The 17385-nt window shown below is 36.7% G+C and overlaps 1 protein-coding gene across 3 annotated transcripts in view; it reads left to right on the top strand.

The window, feature by feature from the left end:
• RSPO2 (R-spondin 2) overlaps positions 1–17385 on the top strand; it is a 143677-nt gene that overhangs the window by 72908 nt on the left and 53384 nt on the right. The gene's annotated exons all lie outside the window — the stretch shown is intronic.

Here is a 17385-nt window from a genome sequence, read left to right as displayed (position 1 = left end):
TACATTTAAGGTTCTGTAAAGCACCATTGCTGATAAAAGATATAACTAAAATATTTATTTTACCTTCAGTATTCTGAGTTCTAAGTTTAACAACTACAAAAAAGTTATTAAGTAGTGGCATTCTGTACATAGGCATGCAGGAATGATTTTTATTCCAAAAATCACTTATAGAATGATTCTCAACTTCTAGGTAAGCAGTAGAAGTTGGAGTTTAAAAAAAGTGAGATGTCACAGAAACATCCCTTTATTTAAGGAGCTTAAATGTTAGGGCATAGAGGATAAGGAAAAAATAACATGGAGTGAAATGACAAATGGGTAAGAAGTTTAATCTTAATTCAGTACACTAAGCTGTGTCAGCAGGCAAGCAGTACGTTACGGGAGTAAGTTTCTCCCATTACTACTGTGTATATGACTATGAAATCAGTCAAGGTCTTTAGATAAGAGGAGAGTTTGAATGGAATCCTCTAAGGTCAATATTATTTTGGAAGGAGAAAGAACTAATAGATTCTAGAAAGAAGGAGCCACACATGTCTAAAAATAACGTGGTTGGGAACAAGAAGTCTCATCTGAGATGCTATTGGTATTTTGGCAAGGCAACTTAATCTACATTGCTGAACACTTAGTATTCTCAGTCCCTGTTGACGAATGTCCTTTGTGCCCATGAGTCACTGTGATGAGTAAGAATGTCCCCAAACTTTTTCAAACCCTCCTTGTGGAGCAGTACTATCCCTGAATGAGAACCATTGAGTCATATGTGCTTAGTAGGAAGAGTGGTTGGAATGGAGAACTGATAAAGATTTTGAATACCAGGCCAACTAGTCTGGATATTACCTGCAGGTTTTGAGCAGAGGAGGCCTGGGGAGGTTGTTTTGTTCTGGATGATTGTAGCAGCAGTGGGGAGATAAATTGGAGAAGGATAGAAAGTAGAGGAAGGCTCCTGTAACAACTGCAAGTTAGAAATCTGTTCTGATGAAAGGTTAGTGGATAATGAATTCCAGAACTTTAAAGAACCGAATCAATGGGACTTAGTAACTAATTTCAGAGAAGTGAAAAGAAAGAATCAAATTTGATCCTAAGGTTGCAAGGTGAATAATTTTGCCATTAGCAGAGATAGAAATAGATCGGCTCAGAGGAAATTCAGATCTACTTTTGTTCATAAGTTTATTGGGAGTTCTGCCTATGTAATTATTAATCCAAACATGTATCAACAGGCTGGTTAATTTTTGCAAGGATGTACCTTGTTAAGTTGTGTGATTTGGGGGCTATCCTAGTAAATGTCTCCCATAGATTTTTTTTTTTTTTTTTAAACTTCCGTGGATGGATAGGTTTACCTTGAAATGGATTCCTATTTAGATTGCTTTAGACTAACTGGTTGGGGAGGAGTTGTGCGGGATCGGAGTCCATGAATATTTGGTGCATATCCACGCACAAGGAAGATAAAGTTAGGTGGCTCCCGGCAGTTATTCCAAGTTCTAGGCCTAGCATTATACATCCTGTTTATAGACAGTAGGCTGGCTCTATAATGTGTCACTCAGCCCTAGGAATTGACAAATCTATTAATAACTATGCAGGGACACTAGTGTAAACCAGGACTGTCCCAGGCAAATTGGTTTGGACAGCTACCTCAGCAATACTCCATAGCATTTCAAAGGGTCGTCTTTGGAGATACATCCAGGCAAGGGTTAACAAGCACATTTTGGCTGAGTTTACCTCTTAGAAAGGAGAGCAGTGACTGTAAATCAGCCTTGGAAAGGGAATTTACATGTGAGAACAGGTTTGCTATGGATATACTTATAGTAAGTGAATGCAATTGATGTTGCAGTTTACTGACCTAGAGGAAATCATTACTTATATAAGTGGGAAGGGCTTATTAAGACTCCTGCGAATCAAAGTGAAAGTGGAAAATTATTTAATTTTTCAGTATGGGACTTTGGATGGCCATGGTTCTTTCATACTGATTATTTGCTTTATCCCCCATACTTTGCATATATTCCATTGTTGTTTGTATTCTATTCAGAGGTGAAGAGGTGGAGTTATATTGGAAAAGCTGTCACATATTTAGAAGTTGAAATCCTATCAACATTTTGTTTACATAGGTGATTATTGCTCTATCATAGAGGGAAAAATATACTTCAAGCAACAGTAGCTTTATAAAAATTCCTAGAAATGAAACGTGCTCATCTGTTTTCTAATTACTAGAGTAAGATTTCAGCTGCAAAACAAATATTCTCCTTCTGAAGGAAGACTTGCTCTATGAAGTGTTGGCTAGGGTTGGCTTGTTGGTACATACGGTATGGAGCTTATAAAATCAGACTTGCTGGCAAAATCCAATTCATTAACTATTTGAAGCATACTATGAAAAATATATACACTAATGGACAATAAGAACTGCCATAGTCTCTGATTCTCTGATTCTGTTAGGTGATATTTTTCTCCTATTTTCTCCTATTTTTCGCATTTATTGATAAACTCAATAAGTTATTCCTTTGTTAAAATTGTTATAAATATTTCTTGTAGAAAGCCTAGAAAGCAGATAGGCCTTAAAAGGCAAAAGCAAAAAAAAAAAAAAAAAAAAAAACACCCAAAGATAACAAAAGTTAACATTTTGGCTTCTATTCTCAACCTTTTGTTTTTATGCATGTTTATGTCTTTCTCCCCTTAAAATGTATCCTTGTTCTGTTTTGTGACTTGTTTTAATTTAAAGGATTATGAACATTTTGTTAATGTCATTAAATATGGCTGCATACATCCCATTGAGTGGATATATCCTAGTATATTTCATTACCTATTAAACTTCGTTTTTAGTTTTTCATTAATATAAACAGTTACATGAAGAATATCCTCATAGTCTCTCACTACATACATGTAGTTTTATACATTTGTCTGATTTATTTTCTTAAGATAAACATTTTCCAAGTTTTTTTTTTTTTTTTTTTTTTTTTTTTTTTTTAAGATTTACTTGGCACTGAGAGAGAGTGTGTGCAAGAGCAGGATCAGGGGTGGGGAGGAGGAGAGGGAGAAGTAGACTCCACACTGAGCAGGGAGCCTAATTCAAGGCTCCATCCCAGGACTATGGGATCATGACCTGAGCCAGAAGGCTTGATACTTAACTGAGCCCACCAGGTGCTCAAGAATGGCTGTTTCCTCATCAGACCTTCCCGGGCTAATCTGTCTTAAATGTTAACTTTCTTTATCCCAATATTTCATTTCTTCCCTCTTTATCCCTCCTTCCTTTCCTACCCTGCTCCCCTATCCCTCCTTTCCTCCCTTCTTTCCTTAACACTATGGGTAACTAACGTACTGTATATTTTGCTTATGTTTTGCTTATTACCTCTCCCATTAGAATGTAAGCTCCAAGAGGGAGGAAAGGCATTTTGGTATGTTACCTTCAGGCTCATGATATGCAGAACAGTATCTGACACACAGTGGGGTTCAACAAATATTTGTTGAATGAATGAATGAAGGTAGTCATAGTGGAAACAAGTACATGGAGAGAGATATTGAGGAAGAATCAAGAGGACTTGATAATTTGTTGGCTAAAGGTGAAGAGAGAAATTGAGATTACTCTTATGATTTTGGCTTGGGAGCTAGGCAGTAAAATTTATTTAGGTACAGAATATAGGAGGAATAGCATATGTGCTGGTGAGAAAGGCCATTATCGTAGAGAATGGTTCATTTGGGATATGTTGAGTTCAAGGTGGTATGACATGTCCTGGGGAAAGTACCTAATGAACAGTTAGATGTAAGCATTCAAAGCTCTCAAGGGAGCTCTAATCTTAATCATTGGCGGGGAAAAAGATATTAACTGAGGGGGGTAAAGGGGTGAGCCCTGGGGTTTAAAGCCTGAAGAATGTTGACATTTAGCAGCAAGCAAAGGACAGCCTGTGGAGGGGATCACCAGGAAAATAGAAAACCAGAGACTGATGTCCTAGAAGAAAGAAGTAGGAAGGCTTGAAAAGTAGCAAGTGGTCAATATCAAAGTTGAGTTGTTTAAACAATAAAACTGTTGACCTTAATGGGAGTAGTTCATTGTTACTGTTGGAGCACTATCCTAACTGCTGTGGTTTGAGGAAGCACATGGAGATTTAGGCAAGCAGCCATCACGATTATAGATAGTCCTCTTCTATTCCTTCATTGCTACACTGGTTGAAAAATATCTAATGATAGCAAGAAGGCTCTTGGATTAGGAGATCTTTGTGTGTGCGTGAGTGTGTATAAAGATGGAAGGAGACTTGACTGGGAAAGAGCTGGATGAGGTGGAGAAAAAGGGGGACAGCTGAGAAAATAAGATCACTGAAGAGACAGGAGGACATAGGACCCAAGGCTACCCATAGTAGCCTTGGACAGAATGCTTGTTCACTCAGTAACCTATAAAGTATCATCTTAGCTACTATCAGTCAAGGGTTTGTTTTATTCATTTGCCAGGAGGAGGATTAGAAATGTGCTGAAGTGACAGGAAGAGAAACTAGTTCACTTCTTATGTATAAGAAAATAATACATATCCTTTTGTTGCCAGAGACAGTGTATTTTCAAAAATCATTTGTAAACAAATAAGTTCAGAATCCAGGGAATTTGCTACTTTTGTTTTTAGCTATTCTATATTTTATGATTCTGCCTTGTTTTGGCACTTCATAAGAATGTTTTAGGCTAAGAGAATGTTGACATGTTTTGAGCTGATACAGATTTAAAAACTAGTAATTTTGAACATGTAAGAAAACTCACAATTAAATATAACCATCCCTTAATTTGTGAATTCCAAGACCAGTGTTTAGGTGTTTTTAAAGAATTACTACATGTCAAATTTGAGTGCTTTTAGAAATGTCTGCCATTTCTGGATGAAGTTTAATGATGCATTTGGAAAAAGGTCTAGGTATTTAAAATTAACAGGAGTGTTTAAAATGTTTTTAATCAAATCTGGACAACTGTGAGCTATATGTGAGGATGTGTAGGTAAATGTTTACATTTTACGATTGAAAAGACAAGTTCAGAGAGATTCAGAAACCTACCCAAGGACATACATATGAAGCGGAGCCAAGGATGAGATCGGAGATTCTAATTCTAACACATGTGTGTCTTTTTGTTTGTTTTTAAACCCAGTTTTATTGGGATCTAATTGACATATGGCAGTGTGTATATTTAAGATGTATAGCACAATTTTACTTATGTATTTTGTGAAGGGATTGCCATAGTAAATTTAGTTAACATCTGTCATCTCACGTAAATACAAAAAACAAAAGAAATGAGATGTGCTGAGATCCCTGGTATTTACTCTCAACATTCTTCAAATGTACCAAGAAGCAGTATTAATTATATTCCACATGTTGTACCTTCCATCCCTGATACTTACATATCTTACAGATGGAGGTTTGTACCTTTTTTACTACCTTCATTCAATTCCCTTTCACCCTGCCTTCAGCCTCTGGTAACCACAAATCTGATCTCCGCCCCCCCTCCCCCCGAGTTTTTCTTTTCTCTTTTTTTAGATTCCACAAATAAGTGGTATCATGCAATATTTGCCTTTCTCTGATTTATTTCACTTAGCTATGTTTCTTTAACCATACCATGCTGCTTCTCTTGAAGAAAATAAAATCACAAAACACTTATTTGTTAAGCTTTAGAATAGCTTTTTTGAGCGGGGTAAGGGGTAGGTCCTTACTTTTAATTGACACCATTGGAAAGGACATTCTCTTAAGCTGGTTTCTTTCCCAAAGAGGGACCTTACCCTACAGTGCACTCTACAGAAAACACACTCTCTTGGTTAAAAGTTTACTGCCAGCTGGGGAAGGCTCGTTGGCTAAAGTGGCTTTTACACCATTACAAAAAGAGCTGCTACCAGCCAGTTAAAAAACTGACAATAACTTGATAAGGTTAAGGAATAGTTCTTTAATAGTTCTTTAAAAAGGACCATGTGAATGGTCCTACTGCCTCCTTATCAATTATCAGAAGATAATTGAGATGTCATTACCTGCTGAGTCTCTGGATTCTTATGCTTTCTTCTTAAGAAATTCCATCCCTGCAAGAGAGCTGGCTGTTTTGATGCACCTATGACTAGGATAAAACAAAACATTTGTCAATTGTTTTTAGCTTCAGAGGATTGTATCCAAACTTGTCTCAACAGAGCCACAATAATTGCCTGTAGCCAGCCAGTCAAGGGCTTGGCACCTAAAAGGTGTTCAATACATAAGAATTGACTGATTATCAATCCTAGGTGGCAGAGGTCTCTGAGAACAGGGGAGTGGGCTCAGTAATATTAGCTGCTGTTCCGTGAAAGATATCTTGTCCTTATTACTAATAATAGACACTTAATACTTTCTTTTTGCCTCAGTCTTTTCAACAGCTTATACAATCAATTCCTATTTGAGGTTGAGAGAATTTAATAGTTACTCATTCACTGACTGGTACACAGCAGAGTTGGTACTGGAATGTGTGTCTGGTGACCAGCTATGTTCTTTGTTACTGGACTCCATGTTTCTTGACGTGCTTTTCAGTTTGTTTTAAAGAGGGATTACTTTATAAGTCTATGGAACATACAAGCTTAACATTGAAACTACTTTCATACTTAATGAGGACATTCCTATTAACTACTTTTAGCATTTAAAATCATAAAACTAAAGAAACCAATTTCTTGATGAGATGTGAAAAGCGATTAGGAAGGTAGTGGTACAGTGGAGCAACCAGAGAGGCTATTCATCACATGACCACTCTTTTCACTGTTTTTATTATTCTTTTAATTTGATGATGATAGATGATAAAAACAATTGGGTGATACTTTTCTCTGTAATTGGGTACATTGTGAACTATCTCCTGTCTCATCATTTTGTAGGTGGAGTTCAGGTAGAGAGAAGTGTTGTAGCTTAGAGGGAGGATGTTTTATTCAATTAATGCTTTCACTGATCATCCAGAATGAGACTGTGTGTATGTGTTCACAACCCTATGAGGCTTCTGCCAGAAGTGTAGAAGTTCCCTTAATTAAAAAAAAAATTGCGTAGATCTGGAAGACACCTAATTGATTCTTCCTCTGCCTCATCCCCTTCACCCTCCACCAAAAAAATGTGCATATTGAGGTTTCTAAGTAAGTACTTCCCGAAAGTCACATAATTAGCCAGGAACAGCATGACTCCAGTGACTGAGATACACCAGTGGAATGTTCTATTTGTCATATTGTTCCTTAAAAAATAAACCATGTAGTATAGATGAAACTATTATGCACAATTACAAACCTGAATATAGAAAAATCTCAATGTTTTTTGACTGCTTCCCCCCCCCCCCCCGAAATGGTGAACCATTTTAAGTGTTTTAAACCCCACTAAGGATTTCAAGACATGAGATTTGTATCTTCTAAAGAGAAATCAATTTGTGGTTAAATCACATCTTTGAAAGAACGCTGTATGATTACGAGGAACTCAGCTCTGATTTGAGCTCTGACAGAAACTAGCTTTGCAAGCTTACACAAATTACGCAGCACTGTCTTGGGTAATGGCTTCTAGGTCTAATAACTGTCATGAGTCTATTAAAAAAATCTATAATATTTACTGTTGGCAGCTACCATTTTCATATTGATCTCTTTATGACTCACTCTCTATATATTCTATAATTTCTGGTTTCTGCAAAGTACATTCTCCAGTGTTCCTCTCTACTTGGTTTATAGTTAAGGAATAGGCCTTATTTTTGTTTCTTAAAGATAAAAAAAAAAAAAGCTTCATTGTAGTATGCAATAAGTTGGTGCCTGATTTGGAGATGGGGCTCTTTATAATGTATTTTTATACCAAAATCATGCTATTGCATTAAAATATACAAGGTGGAATCTGTTTCAGTGTTTATTCTAAGCTAATAGAAATTTAGTATATTTGTTAGTCATTCCACAGTTAACACCTGTTGTCATCTGTTAGGTCAAGCACTTTTGCTAGGCCCTGTGATATAGAATAGAATAAGATGTGTTCTGTTTGCTTCATGGGGTCCCCTTTGATGCAAGGATTATGACAATCACAAGACAAGAATTGTTGTCTCTAGTATCTGGATGCTGGGACAACATGGGAAGTTTAGAGGAAACTTTACCCTGGCCACGGTAGAGGTACCCATGGCGACAAGGCTAAGGAAGTAGGATGTATCTAGCCAGAATTATCTTGGGCTCTAAAATCAAGGATTTAAACTGATCCTAGAAGCAAAGGAAAGCTGCTGAGGATTTTAAAGGGAAATGACATGACTAACTGGAGCCTTTAAAAGATTATGGTGGCCCTTCTGTGGCTGTCTGTAACAGAGCCATCTTAGTTCCCATCATTATGACCTGCAGCTCCAGTGTGGCTAAGCCATCAAGGGTTTAAGAAGTAGGCCACTTCAGAGATGTCATCAGCAGCTACAGTAATGGTTATTCCCTGCACACTGCGAATGTTTCATATGCTGTTCCATGTCAGTGATGCCATAGCACTTTGTTGTGAGCACACCTGCTTTAATTGTATTACATAATCCTCTAGAGAAAACTAATGGGACACACTTTCTCTCTTTCTAGAAGCTAAGTTATATCAAATATCCTGAGAGCTAGAATAACTATTTTTATCTCTGTGGCAAACATGGCTTTGTAATTCTCAATGCTTATAAAAGGTTTCCTTTTTTTTTTATTTTTATTTTTCATTAGAATCCTGATGGTTGGAAAGTAAAAAGCCTGCTCTGTTATTTAATAGAGGAAGTCTTGTTTCTTAAGCTTACATTTAATTTTCTTGTGGTTTGGTAATTCTTTTGCATGAGACTCTTATTTCAGTTTAGACCCAAGTTTGACAGTAGCATGTCTATTTTAAAGGCAGATGCTACCTTGTACTGTTTTCCTTTGTGCAAGTATGGCTCCTAGTTAACACTTTTAAAGGTTTTAAGGTGCATTCACATCCATCCTTTCATTTGCTTCTGGTAATCCTAGGACTGAAGCAGTGTTATCCCCGTTTACAGAGCAGGTAACAAGTTCTGAGAAGTCCACTGACAAGCCTGGGGGTTTGCTGCCACTACATAGCATGGCTGAAACTATCTACTTTTATCATCAAACTGGGTAAGCAGACATAACAAGGCTACCTTCACCAAGTTGGGCAGTTATATCAGACCATAAAACTAGGCATAAATAGGATCCCTGGGTGGCGCAGCGGTTTAGCGCCTGCCTTTGGCCCAGGGCGCGATCCTGGAGTCCCGGGATCGAATCCCACGTCGGGCTCCCGGTGCATGGAGCCTGCTTCTCCCTCTGCCTGTGTCTCTGCCTCTCTCTCTCTCTCTCTCTCTCTGTGACTATCATAAATAAATTAATTAAAAAAAACTAGGCATAAATATTAAATAGGTTTTAGCCAAAATGCATCATTTGGTACTGTCCTTTCTCTCCAACCTACCCTTCACTGACCAGTCAATGCCATATGCAATCAAGAAACTAAAAGCTTATTAAAACAGCATGGGATTTTGACGCATTGACAACTCAGAGAGTCCTCTTTCTTGATTTATCAATTTAGTATGGAAAATCATGGAAGGAAAAATGTTCCCAGTTAAAATGACTCGATTCCAGCATGCTATTATTCATTTGATATTTGCTTTATGTACACAGTCAGATGATTGATATTGATACCAATATCAATAACCTCCCTAAGCTTAAATGCTTACCATTTGGTGTTTTAAAAATAAAACCTGTTTCTTTTTTTTCCTCTTTTCTTTCAATATTCCCCATGGCTTTCAATCATTCTGTAGCCCAGGGGTTAACAAATTATGACCTATGGCCAAAGTATGGCTTGCCATCTTTTTGTGGGGCCTTTGTAAGAATAGTTTTTAGATTTTTTTTTTAAGTGGTGGGGGAAAATAGCAAAAGAGGAACGATATTTTGTGGTACACAAAAATGATACTTCAAATTTCAGTGTTCATAAAGTTTTGTTGGAAAACAGCCACACTTAATATCTGTCTACAGGTTGTCTATGGCTGCTTTTTTTTTTTTTTGGCTGCTTTTGCTCTACAACAGAGTTGAGTAGTTTATACAGACAAAACCTAAAATATTTACTATCCAGCCCTTTAGAGGAAAAGTTTGCCAATTCCTGCTCTAGCATATTTGGAGTGTGAAGGGATTAAGATTGTTCTTTCTCCTTGCATTAGGGTTGAGTGGCAAGCAAGACTCATATTAGCTTCTGTCCACTTTTCTGTTTTGTTGGGTAGAGAGAGATGCATTTTCCAACATTTGGAAAAATTCAACTAAGTCTTAGGTCTGAAGATTATTAAACTGCTCTGGTTCTACCTTAATATGAAAGGCTGACAAGTTACCAAAAAAAGGAGAGGCACAAAGAATAACCAAGATGAAAGATCTGCTACTTGATAGGAAAATAAAGCTTGATGAGACATTAATTTGCTTTATGATTTTTAAAAATAACTTAATTATTGCATTCCTTCCCCATTTGATTTTGAGGAAATTGTCCTCCCTTCTCATCTGCTCTAAATGGGGGGTGGCGGGGGAGAGAAAAGCAGCTTTAAACACCTAGCTTTGTATTCAAGGCAAATGTGTCCAAGTTTTAATTTCAGCTATTTTGAGAATGACTTCAAATATGTATCACTTGAATATACAAGAAGTGGAGCCAACATTTTTATAGTTCCTCATTGTTTTACCACATGATTTTACACAAACCTCAGTGTTTCTTCACTTTTTTTTGTGTGTGGGTGGGCAAGATATAGTTTTTTCTTTTTTTGGCAAGATACAATTCTTAAACATTCAAATATTACAGTGCATCTACCAACATATTTCAAAAATTTGAATTTTGGGTATTTTTCAAAATGAACTATTCTAACACTTTAAAATGAGTCAGGAGAAAAAAGGCTACTTTTGAAATTATACGTATCCCCCAAAGTTAAAATAAAGGACACTTTGGCATAGAAGACAGCTACCTGGAAAACAATATATAAATTTCTGGCTGGATTCCATTCATCCTAATTGCAACTTGATTAAAATTAAACCCCAAGGCCAGAATTTTAATACCCTGTGGTCACTACCCTAAGGGCCAGGATAGACCACCTTTAGTACACTTCATAAATTAAACATCTTCATTGTCCTTAAAAAAAGGATGCTGCGCTTTTCTAGCAATATCTGTTGAATATTTTGTGATACACAGTATAGCAATATTTTAGGTGGGCTTATTTAGCTCTAGGGAATGATACAATTTTTACATGGTACTTTTCACCTGTTCTTTTTGTTCTCTTGAATTTGGTACTCCACACAATCATCTGATATGGTTAGGTCAAGTATTTTCCCCTCCTATGTGATGAAGGGAGTAGGGTACAGAGAGTGTAATTTCCCATATCTCTAAGGTCAAAATTACATTTGGATCTCTTGTTTTCCTAAGGTTGGTTCCTCATGTTTGAAGTAGATGACTTTCCATGTAGGTAGAATGATTATATTCCATTTCTTTAGCTGCATGACTTAAACAAGGGTAAAGCCATTCTATTGACTATAGGTATTGGTGTTTGGATAATGTCTTTCATTTGAGTAGTGTGCAGATATAAAGATTTATTAAAATTATATATACACACGTATGTACATATCTACTACACATGGAGTATCCTAGTAGCTTGTTTGTACTTTCTCTTATCCTCCCTCTTGGACTGTCCTAGTTGGTAAATTTTTACACTCATGATATCTCACATTCTTGGATCACTAATTACACACTAGATCTTGTGCTGAAATTTTGCCTTTGTCAGGCCTCTGGATGCTCTCAACAACTCTGAGATAGGAACTGATGTTACCTCTTTTTATAGATGATAGTATTGAGGCAAAGAGTTCTGTCTACTTGCCCACAGTCACATAATAGTAAATGAGCCAAGATTCTAACCTCAGATCTTTTAACCACTGTGCTATTTGAAAGGCCACTATATTCTCAACATAGTTCTTATTCCCTGCCTTTGGCTCCTGTTCTAAGTCTCCAATTCTGCACTTGATGTAGTTGAATTTCATCCTATACTAATTCTCATAACTAATAAGGACAATCTTTACTTAACCCCATTCCAATGGGTTTCACACAGATCTCTACCTTGGATCTTTTTAACTTAGTAGTACTGGTTTTCTATATCATCACACAAATAGTTCAGTTTTAAGTATAAATCATTGAGTCCTGAAACCTCTGAATCTGTCCTTTATTTTTCTAGGTTGAAACACAATGAAGCTTCTAATGAGCTCTGTGTAAATAGACCGTACTAGAAAAAATGTAATTTTAAATATTAGGTCATAGTTTTCAACAGTCCCTAGTCTAATGAGATTACTGCAATAGTACATATTAGAAATGCATGATTTTGGTAACACAAAGCTTAAAAACTTTAGGAACATAAGTTATTGCAAGTTTTGAGAAGAAATGTTAAACAGCAGTATTTGAAGTTTTTAGAGGAGCCTAAAAAATATTTAAACAATTAAAACCCTCATATTAGGTTGCACAGTTTAGTACTTCCCATGTGAAAAATTGCTAACGGTCAAATTTTTAATGTCTTTTTAGAACAGTCTGTCCCTTGAATTTGTTAAAAGCTTAGCATATACTGAGAGGAGAAACTCGAGGCTTTTCCAGGGGCTGGCTTGATGTTTTGATACTTTCAACTCTAGTCTGAAGACTAGATACTCCTAGTGGATGTCTGTGTCTGCCACATGCTGAATAGAGATAAGGCCTAATAAAGGGCAGTTGGACAGTAAGCAGATTTTTAGGTGTGCTCAGGCAGCCTGTAACCACCCAACAACCCTGATCATCAAGAAGTAATAGAAAAGGATGCATTTTATGATTCTGAGGTTTTCTCTACCTCACTGATTGTGTCCATTTCTCCAATTATTAATTGCAATAATATAGAATTACATTCACAGTTGAGTTTCACAAAGGCTGGTTTTTCTGCTTTTAATTTAAGGTTTTAATTATTTTGTTTATAAGATTGGCCATTCTGAGATATTTCACTAAGGGATGGTCCTTGTCACATAAATTTTGGTGGAATGATAAACAAAACTCACTGTCTTGGTGTGCTAAAGCCCTGAGAGGGCTAGGACACCAAGTTCTAGGAGTCTTCTTAGTTTTTTATCTCTTCCACCCAGTTTGTCAATTGTATGGATTCATTATAACTCCCTTTCCCATGACTGTTACCTCTTAGTGTTGAGCCTCTTGATGGTTTTCCTTACCCCCACCCTCTTCCTTCTTTCAGGAAACTTAATTTCCTGAAAGTATACACTCTCCCACTCACTATACATATATGAAAGAGTAATCACATTCCTATCTCATTGCCAGCCTGTGTAGCTTTGCTATTAGTAGAACAAGATCCTGAAGTGCAGGAACCTTACTTTTTCATCTGTGCCTCTAGCTCCCCATCATGATGCTTTGCCTCCTGGCACTTATGTCTGTTGAAATGAGGGAACAAACCAGGTACCATCTTGGTCATGTTGTTCTCATGCTCAAGAATCTATGAAGACCTCTCACTGCTAGTCAGACCAAGTCCTAATCTTGAACCTAACTTCATTTTTATTAGTACTTAAATATTTGAAATCATACAAAGTATAACTAATTTATAATTTCACATTTTTTTTGGAAATGAAGTCAAATAAGAAGTGAATTCTCCAGCTACAGCAATCTACACCTAAGTAATCATCTCCTGTTTCTATCTCCAGCTCATTCAAGCTGCTGTTCATTGGGCCCATCATGTGCCATATGAATTTTCTCTGTTGTGTGATTATGAATGGAATCACCCTTGCCAAGACTCAACTCTTCTCACTGTCTCTCTAAAACCTGCTCAGCTGAGGTTCCAACTTCCCTGGCATATATTACCTGCCACACTTTAATACTTATGTTCTCTATTATAATTGTTTTCAGGTGTTGGACCATTTGTTCTTCCAGTAAGATATGCAGTCCTTTCCAGCAACCAGGGCTTTTCTTTCTGTATTAAAGATATTTACAGGGCATGTGCAAACAATCTCATACTAAGCATTTAAATGAGTTTTTAAATATAAAGGAATTGAGTTTTTAAATGGCACTTATGTTAGTTCACTTGGCAAATATTAAAACTCCACCACGTGTCCGGCACTGTGTTAGAAACAAAGAATTTACAGACTAAAAGGAAAAAACTGTAATGGCAGAACAGAAACAACTCTGTCTTTTCTGTCTCTACTGTACACAGCACATGCCTTTAATCTCTACTGTGCTATGTTGCAATGCTTTATGACTGCCTCATGCCCCCTCTCTTTGGCTTTTGCACCTCCAGGACAGGGAATGGGCATTAGAATTTGATGTTCTCTGGGTCCGGTACAATACCTGGCACATGCTCCATTTTTGGAGAATGCTTGGAATGAACTGTTGAACTGAACTACAATACAATTTGAAAAATGTTATAATGGAGCCTGTATGGATACTGTGGAAGGACAGCAGAGGCATACCTACCCTGTTTTGTTTCTTGGCCAGGGTAAGCTCGCCTCACCAAATGACAGCCCCATCAGATTGCATTTGGACACAGTTTCCCTTGGACAGTAATTTTACTTAAATCCATATTGGCAGCACTTGCTTGGATTACATTTTTGAGGAGGCACTGTAATTTAGAAGCATGTAAGTTGGCTAAACCAAGGTCTTGTTTCTGAGCAAAGACTTAAAGTACAGATTTTTATAGAACTCTGTGTCTAGCAAACTTTGGTATCTCTGTTTTCTTAAGCTATAAAGGGTCTTCTAAAGTTCATTAGTCTATTGAATAATCCCATTGGTGTCTTAAAACTCATTTATTTATAAAATTAACATAAAGATTTTCCCAAGCTGTTAATACAATGGCTATTCTTGGGAGGCAGGCCTGATGTACCATTTGGGCAAATAAGAATATTTCTGTATTTTCACCCATTTTGAATTTTTACTTAGAATGTTTCACTTTTCTATAAGTGAATTAATAAAGTTGATGTGAATCTCACTTAAGAATAACAAGCTGAAGATATTTCTGGGAGTGTGGATGTGGCCTGGAAGAAAAAGCTTAGTTCCATGAGGCCCCACAAACAGTGGTTTTCTTCAAAGTAGAAGAGTGAGTTCTAGGAGAAGTAGCTGAACAGGACAGGGGGTTGTGCATGGGGCTGGAGCTGGTGAGAAAAGGTTTCTAGGAAGCCTGTCAAGAAGCAGATCGTCAGAGTAGGTGGCTTATGCAATTGCTTTAAAAAGCTTTTTGGTTTAAAGGTGCTGGTGATGAGTTGTCTCCATTTAGGCTGCTAGTGTTTGGGCCACCTGCGCTGGTTTTACATTGTGGTGGAGTCACTGCAACAAGAAAGGTCAGTGGAGCTTTGGTTAATGTTAGGATTTGGTGCGAACCAAAGCTTTTGTTTAACTGCTTTGTTGAATAAAAAATATTTAGGGGATTTTTCTTATGATTTGAATGAAGGAAAAGTACCCTTGAACATATGGAAACAGACTGCTGGACAGGAGATGGTCAAACAGTTGTGTATTTTGAAGGCTAGGGTAGGTTCACAGCATTTTAAGGGGTATAATTTCATGCACATAACTGAAAAAAAATGGGGATGGAATACTATTCCTTTATTCATTCTTACCTGTTGGAATCAAAATAATTTGTCTCAGAATATTAATAGTGTTATTTTCTGTAAATTTAAGCAGGTCACAGTGTTTATTGAAATAGCTCTTTTAATACATAAATGCATTACAGTTATAAAAGATTCATGAGTCAGAAATGTATCATTTTAAACCTATTTTGACATTCCACCACCCCTTCCCAAATTAACGTCTCTAAATTCCTTTATAGACGCACATACACACACAGTTTTACTGTACCATAACCTGTGTATCCTGCAACTTGCCTTTTTCACTTAGTGATAGAACTTATCCTCACTCATTGCTCATAATTCACCTCGTGCTTTTTCATGGTTGTCGTCATCTACAATTTGAATGCATCAGATATTTGGTCTGCTTAAATTTGAGGACAAATAATCAAGCTTTCTTTTAGCAGGATTTATGCCTGAAGAAGTCCTAAGGGACTTTACAGAGAATGATAGGTATTTCAGAAATTCGACATTCTGTGAACTGGTATTAGGGGCATGGAATGAAATGAAGAAAGGGAGCTACAAGTCAAGTGAATGTCAAGATTAGTAGAGAACCTTGTAACGTTATTTCCAAATGCTTATTACTAGAACTTTTAGGCCAAAAAGCTTATTGGTGTAATCCATGTTTTAAAGGAAACTTAGACTTTGTAGATAACAGCTGATTTATGAAGTGTACAGTCCTCTTTTCTTAATATAAATGGTTTTTGTTCTCTTCACTCCTTAGCTCTGTTTTATCTTTGGAATGTTTATCATTTCTTGGAAAATAATTCAGCTATAGGAAGGGCTGCTTGCTTTTTAAAAAAAAAATGTGTGGACATGATGGTCATGTATTTTGACCATGATTAAGAAGCTACTGACCAACTATAGACCACCACCATTTCATTAAAATATAGATTACAGCATTTAAGATTACAAATGCACATTTTATGGAGTGAGAAACTGTTTACCCACCATCCTCCCCAAAAGACCAATAGTGTAATTTGATCATGAACTGTCACTCACACATAGTTGGTTATCCAATGGTAAATTTGGTAACATTTTACAAATTGCAGTAGCTGCTTCATGGTGGTCATTTAATGCTTGAAGACCTGTTAGGCCCCAAATTAAAAGATGAAGAGTTGCCATTTTCTTTTTATAGGTCCAGAAACTTGCCATTATTTAAAAATGTAATCTATTTTAATAACTTTTTTAGTCTTTACGTTTTACTTTTTTGACTTTATTTTCTCAATTTTCAAAATAGTAATTTCATGTTTTAGTTATATTTTCTATTCCATTATCTCTTTGCTTACAGGAACTGTACATTTTAAAGCTTTTTCTGAATCATGAACCAAATACAGTAGTGGTATAAAGAGACTTGTTACGTGTTGCCATGGAGGTTTCATAGCGCTTTATGTATTGTTAGTTGCCATCAGTTAAGTCTGCTACAAGTAATGTAGTATAATCGGCTGAAAATCTGAGCTTTTAATTAATCCTCCAACCTTCTCTTCTTTCCTCTACTCGAAGAGTAGAGTATATTTATTTTCATCTGGGCAAGCCAATGGTCCCTGGTCCGGATGTTACTGGCCTACCAGGGAATCTGACCTAGGATACTTAGCCTATAAATTAGTTCTTTTTACACTTTTTTGTAATGTCTGTGGTTTAGTGGAAAAATACATGTTTCTAATCTCCTGTTGTTCCTATGTGCGGATTACCTCTTATAAGCCAGTTGATTTGCATATACTATTACAAATCTTCACAACACCCTTGGAAAGTCAGTGATATTCCTATTTTATACAGAATGAAAGAGACTCTCAGAGGCCTGTAATTGTCCAGAGTCACAGAGCTGCTAAGAGTGGAGCTGAGATTCAAAA

This window comes from Canis aureus, chromosome 14 (assembly GCF_053574225.1).
Source record: "Canis aureus isolate CA01 chromosome 14, VMU_Caureus_v.1.0, whole genome shotgun sequence".
Taxonomy (NCBI): Eukaryota; Metazoa; Chordata; class Mammalia; order Carnivora; family Canidae; genus Canis; species Canis aureus.
This window is presented reverse-complemented; position numbering and strand designations above follow the sequence as displayed.